This window comes from Pseudopodoces humilis, chromosome 5, assembly GCF_049639895.1.
Source record: "Pseudopodoces humilis isolate 2021_Gansu_Grassland_sample_001 chromosome 5, ASM4963989v1, whole genome shotgun sequence".
Classification (NCBI taxonomy): domain Eukaryota; kingdom Metazoa; phylum Chordata; class Aves; order Passeriformes; family Paridae; genus Pseudopodoces; species Pseudopodoces humilis.
The window spans coordinates 43245149-43252047 of record NC_142204.1 but is presented as its reverse complement, the minus strand read 5'-3'; positions in this window follow the sequence as shown (position 1 = coordinate 43252047).

Sequence of the window (6899 nt, the reverse complement as noted above, 5' to 3'; positions counted from 1 at the left end):
GACTTCAGCACTTTGAAATAACACTTGTCTTCTGCCATATTACTGCCATTTCCTTCGCTGGAAATGCTGCCCCATGGCAGAGCCCCTGGAAGGGATGTGTGAGTGCTCATCCAGGGTTTCAGAACATGATCTGCCTGCTGGGTTCAGGTTGCTCTGGCGAGCTCTGGAGAGGATGCCTGGCCACTGCTGGGTGCAGCACTGGGGCAGGTGATCCCAATGGCCAACAAGCAGCTGTGTCTGCTGTAACTAGGTTCACTTCTCTCCCTTCTGAAAAGTCTGACTATTAGAAGTTTATAAGTTTTTGCTAATGCTGAAAACTCTTGTCAGAGATATGTGGCTGCATGCTTTCTCCAGGCAAAAGTGTCATCAGAATTACCCACAGGCACCAGTCAGGGCAAGTGTCTGGCTGTTTCTGATTCCTTTGACTAAAGGCTGTTGCTGGGTCTAGCATGGAAACATGCCAGTGAGCAATGCCAATTAGGAAAGGGCATTTAACACAAAGAAAGAGATCTAATCAGTGTCTAGTAAACAAAGACATCTTGCCTTGTGTCAACAATGTGTTGGGCACATGGCTACAGCTTCCTCCAATTGTGTGACCTCCATGATATGCGACTTTGTCCAACAATGTTTAGAATAGCCACCCACATAAGCTGGTTTGAAAAATAGCATTGTTTTAGGCTGAGACTCATCAGTGTGATGACAGACACTGTAAAAGAAAAGGCAAAATACAATTCCTTCTATTGCATAAATTTCAGGATTAGACTCTTGATATTTTTGCTGTTGGGTTTCACCCTGCCTTCCTTCTTTCTGCCTATCAAATGTAAGGATGTAACCGTAGACAGATATGACAGAGGGCAACTGCTAAATGTTTTCTTAAAGATGGGACAAAATTTCATCTATTACTACTACTACTACTACTCCCACCACAGCTTTACACATTTTGTTTCTGACTGGGATTTACCTCATCAAGCTTAAAATCTATAAGAATTTTGGATGTAATTTAGCAGAATGCTTTCTAAGGACAAGTATGTTAATATTATCGGTAGATCAATGGAAAATAAATCCAAAAGTGCAATTTCATATTCAACTCAAGTATCTGTGTGCAGGGTAAATGTAAATACAAGGTGATTTCAACCCACATGTTAGAAATATTGCACATTTGGTTCAGTAAGTCACATGCTTGGCATATCACATCTTGTGTTCATGGTTTCAATGAAAATCAGAAAACAGTGACACCCCAGAAGAAAGCCAGGGGATTTTGCTGTAATTGATGTTTTATACAGAGGTGACAGACTCTATGAATAAACCACATGCTTAGTGCATAATTGTTTTCCATTATAAATTAACACATGGGGATCCTTAAAACAGAAGCAGGAAAATTATTTCAGGAATATGCAGAATATATTCCTTCCTCTTTTGGTTGCCACTTGTCTTTGGGTGCATGTGAACTTTTCTACTTCTTTTATTGGAGCAACTTCATGCCAGCCATTGATAGATATAGGTTGCATCAAGTCTGCGTACTTTAGCAGAGATTATCCAACTCTTCAAGGCAAACATTTAACTCCATATATCCTAATTGATGTGCATTGTAATAGGAAGATGATGTATTTTTATGAATACTTTTGTTTTCCTTAGTTCTGGAGGGTTTCAGTCAGATGTTGGATTTCTCACAAACTATTTCCCATCACTTGTTTCAGTCCCAAGTGACCAGTAATTCCTACAATATATGGTGTGTTGGCCGCCTCCATCTCATGGGATTGTGTCTGCTCTCTCACTGGCAAGCTGAAACCTTTCATGAAGACTTTAATAAATCCCTTGGGGGTTGGACCTTTCTGCAAATATATATTTGTGTAAGTGTTGCTATAGCAATGTGTGTTTGTCTATTATTATCTGTCACAGCTTGCAAGTCTCCCCAAAGCGGCAGCAATCATTCTGATGAATTCATTTGCACATCGGTGCTTTTCAGGTTATCTCCTTGCATGAGAATTATCATGAACAAAGCATTTCTGCGTTCAGGAATGAGAAAAGTGAAACACAGGGGTGATACTTAATTAGATGTTGCAGAAAAGTTAATATTTCCCTACTTCCTCACCTTCTGCATTCCAACTGAAGGAGAGAGGTTTTATATCTCTGTTCTGAAGTGGGGTTATTTTTTTGAGTCCAACAGGGCAAAAGAGTTGCCTTTATTACTGGCTACTGATTAAAAAACAGAAAATGCTGTGCCTGGCCCCATGGTGCCAGAAGGCAATGCTCAGAAAGACTTGCAGGTCCTCTGCTCCTGGGATTTACAGTTTATTGCTAGTACCCATACACTGGCTTAGCTCATATTATTCAGTGATGGTGAGGCATATGGTTAGTAGAAAAACCAAACATGGAATTGAAAAGAAACTTCCTTTGTCAGGGAAGTAGTCCAGCTTGACTGTAGGAGACGTTTCTAATTATCATTCTAGTGACTTGCTTCATGGTATTTTCAGTGAAAACAAATCAAAATATTCTATCAGGCTGTACTAAGTATTGCAAAAAGCTTTTTCTGATTTGGCATTGAATCTGGAAGATGCTGGACTCCAGTTAAGTTAAAGGATATCAGACTTCCCCCTGCTGGGGCTTCACCTACTCCTGGTGGTGGCTGTGCTTCAGAGTGAGGTGGTGTTAACGGCATGCTCCCAATTTCTGAAGTTAAGGGTCGATCCCTTTTGCTGCTGGTGGCACAGTGTCTATGGGAGGGAAATGGTTTCAGTCCCATCCAGAGAATAATGGTGATATACATACATTTTTATTTTACTGAAATACTGAACTTGTCCTTGTCTTTCTTTTGTACCTGAAGCCAGATAGAATATTCCCATTTAAGCAAAATACATGTTCATGTCTTTGGCCATGTATATGACTGTATGTAGGAAAATGAGTCATCCCATACGAGGTTGCCCGAGTCAGCCCGCTGGGACTGTGCTAGTCTGAATGCAATTCAGTGTACTTCACATAGCACTACGAGGTCTTGGGCATTGGAGACAATTTCAGGGAAACTTGTCTTCTGAGTAATCTTATCTTTGATTTCCCAATAGCTTCTAAGAGCACAGCTGCTTTAATTGTCAACTGTTTCAGCCACAAATTGTGCGAAACTTGCCCAGCTTGCTATAGGGAGGTTAGGAAGAGTATTCAATGTATTGCAGACTCCTGATTGGCAATACCAGGAACAGCCATATTTCCTGAAACAGCCTGGGGTTTGGCATCCAATTTTCTGGAGAAAATAATGAAGAAATAATTTTCTGTTCAGCTCATATCTGCCCAGTCACTTACAAGTGTAAAAGCAGGGGTAATTCATATATTTGTTTTCTTTGAGGCTGGGTTGTAAAAAGGGCTAATTGCCATTTTGCAGAAAGTTTATAAGAAGAACTTTAGAGTGCAAAAGAATTATTAAGAGCAAAAGGGGTAAATAAAGACTGCTCAGGCACCATCAGAAGATTTATATCAGTTCATTGCAAGTTCTAGATAGATGTAAGTTATATCACTCTGTAGCTGAAGGAGGGAAACAGGTGGCTCCTAACCCCTGAATCAGGGCTTTGAGAACGTAAGTAGGGCACCTATTTCTGTCCACTAGTGATATATTAGGCTGAAGTGCCTCTGAATGGTGAGGAGGTGTTACAAGCCAAGGGGAGACCATCAAGTGACCCATAGGAAACAGTAAATAAGGTGAGGTATATGAAAAGGTGCCTGCCTCAGCAGCTGCTTCTTCCTGGGGAAGTTCAAGAATGTTTTGTGCCAAACCATTTAACTTTGCTTAGGATAGACCTAGACAAAGGTGGGGATTCAAAGAAGAAATGTCAATCCTAATATGAGCACTTGTATTAACTCGTACATGTGGAGTTTGGTGGGTTAGTCTGACTGTGTGGAAACTGGCTCAATTGCTTGAGCTGCTAGTGAAAAAGCTAAACTCAGCCATCTTGGAAAGAAAGGGTGGGAAGAGCTGGATTGTCTGAGGTAGAAGAGACAGAGGTTCCACACAGATCAGAGAGTGAAAAGGAGGGTGATGCTGATGGCACACAGTCTTTGCTTCCTGCTATCTGCAAGCTTCCCTCTGAGAGGAGGTACAGATCCTCCTTTTGGGAATAAACAGGTAATAATTTATGTGTAGGCAATCTGGTACTGAGGATAGGATAACTTTCCCAAGCCTCAAAATAAATGAGCCAGAAGAGGTGCGTGCTACATGTAAAGCTGAATGAATGCTGTGGACACTTTCCATTTGAGTGTGTGGAACTGTGAAACATCCACTTCAAAGTGTCCTGGAGAGCTGCAGCCAAGGAAGCATCCTTTCATATTTAGTTTTGCTTCTGCTGGGAAATAAACACCTTCTGTTTCACTGTTAGTAACAGCATAAGGTCGTATTCCCATTTTATGTAGCAAAATTAGGACATCATCTTGATTTCCAATTATTTATCATTATGTGATGCATTGGGTTTGGAACTTGGTTCAAGTGGTGGGCAAGGGGATTAGGCTCCACAGGACATAACTCCTGTCAGTGCTAGTGCTCTGCCAATGAAGGCAGCAGCTCTGCAGCACTGTGAATGCCCCCAACACTTCTTTGTCCAGAGGGTACTGAGGTATCTGTGATGTGTCCTGCATAGCTGGAAACAACATCCCTTACACTCTGTAAAGGTTGTAAACCAGTTAGCACATCCAGTTTTTTTCTTTGACTTAATTAAATGTTAGAAATGAACAGCTGGAGCCAATGTTGTTGGCTTCAAACACTAGTTTAACACTATCTAATCCAGGGGTGGGATAGGAGGCTACCTGAGACCTCTTTCAGCTTCATATATCTCATACTCTTAAGAAAACAGTTTTTATCACCCAGATTCAGTACAAGATTTTAAGATTAAATTAACTAAAACTATGCCTTTTTTTTTCCCCAGGGTGGTACTAGAAAACACAGTATGCCATGGAAATATTGAGAGTCTCGCCATTACAGCACCAAGGCTGAGCTCCACAGAAGGAAGCTCTGCCCTGAACTTACTCTGGACCCTCAGCCAAAGAACTGGGGCTGTCCCTGCTGGGTGTGAGTGGGTTGGCACTTGCCCTTTGCCAGGAGAGGTGGGGGCCAAGAACCTTAAGCTCCCCTGGAGCCCACAGCACTTTGCCAGGCAGATTAATGGAAAACAGATGAGGCTCTGCCAGAATTTTGTTGCAATAGCACAATTTCAGTAAAACTTCCATTGAAATTTGAAGTCAAATGAATGGAAATATTCCATCTATAGCACCACTTAGACCTCTTAGTGAGTAATTGCTGATTAGTTTCATTTACTATTATGTCAGCCATTGAGAACCAGCAGGGTTTAATGAAAATGAACGACAAACCCAGCTACTCTGACTTACCTAGGCCTGCTGCCCTTCTTTAAGATAGATGTTATTGAATGGAGTTTTTGATTATTTATGGACTAGAGATGGTTTTGCCCTCCCGTGAATGTTCCGTTTTCTGCTCCTTACTAAATCCAGAGCTGAAATATTAATTACTTCTGTTTTTGTATTTTTCCTATATCACTTCTGGCATTCTTGACGCATACATTTAATGACACACATCTGTGGCCACTAAAATTTCTAATATTTTCGTTGATTTATTTTTGTCCTTGAAGACATAACCTTTTACTTTTCTTTAACTCCCCTCATTCATTTACTACAACTGTAATTGTTTAATTAAAACAGCCTCCTGACACAAGAAAATTATACCTCAAGCATCATCAAGACACAGCAGAGCTGATGCTCTAGGGAATGAAGGCTGCCTAACCAGAAGGGAAGCAGAAATCAGGGGAGATGTTTGTGGAATAGGTGCTGTGTATATGTCTGGGGCTGCAGTGCCTCCCTCATTAGCGGGCAGGTTGCAAATGCTGGCTGGCTGTGGGCATGGTTCTCACATGAGCTCATTGATGCTGGAGCTGTGTGTAGCCCAGTATATTTTGGGCTATGAGTATACATCAGACAAGTATGTAACAGAGGGAAAACCTGCAGCTGCAATGATAGGAAGTATTTATACACAGTGGCACTATGTGGTGTGCTGCCCTATTCTATAGTCAGTGATATATATACTCCCATACTATATTTAGTTGCTCTACCCTGTGTCCCAGCTAATCCAAAGAATGAGGGCATTCAATATCTCACAGATTACCCCACTTTTAACACCAGCCATTCACCATACCCGATGACATCAATGCAGAGCCATGAATAGACAGAAAACAGGGAATGCCAAAGGCTGTTATATGAAGGAGCTGCCATCTTGCTCATCTGCGAATACATGGATGCACAAATTTCTCTCTTAAAAGGGAATGAAGTTTTAGCAATACCTGTGTTAAGACTGCCATCCTGACTCTGCTTGGTTTTCAAACTAAAATTCTTCTCCTACTAGAACTGAAGAAGATGAAGAATAATCTGCAGTCTTCAAAAAATCATTCATTATACATTCATGGATGGTCAAATAATAAAAATCCTCACCAAGATTATTGTCAGCATTAAAAATGAATAAAAAACTCCATCATCCAGCATCCCCAGCAGTGCTAATAGTGAGCAATACTGTCTTTACTCCCAGAGTTTGCAGCAGCTGCATATCATTGTGACCAATATATTTTAACTCAAAAACTTGACATTTTACAGCCCCTCTACTTCTGTCTTTTTGTGACATAAAAAGGCAGTGACTTATGCCATTGTTCCATAGTTCTATTACTTTTCTTGAGGTCATCTATATATTTTCAGTGGACTACAGGAATTCCTAAGTCTCTACACTCAGCTGTAATGACAATATGTATTTTTACACTGAAGTAAAGATGTAGTTACAATTTCATATAACTCTCAGTAATGATAACAGGAAGAGAGGTATGGTGGTGTTTTACTATTAATTCTAGTCCATGTTAAAGGTTTCT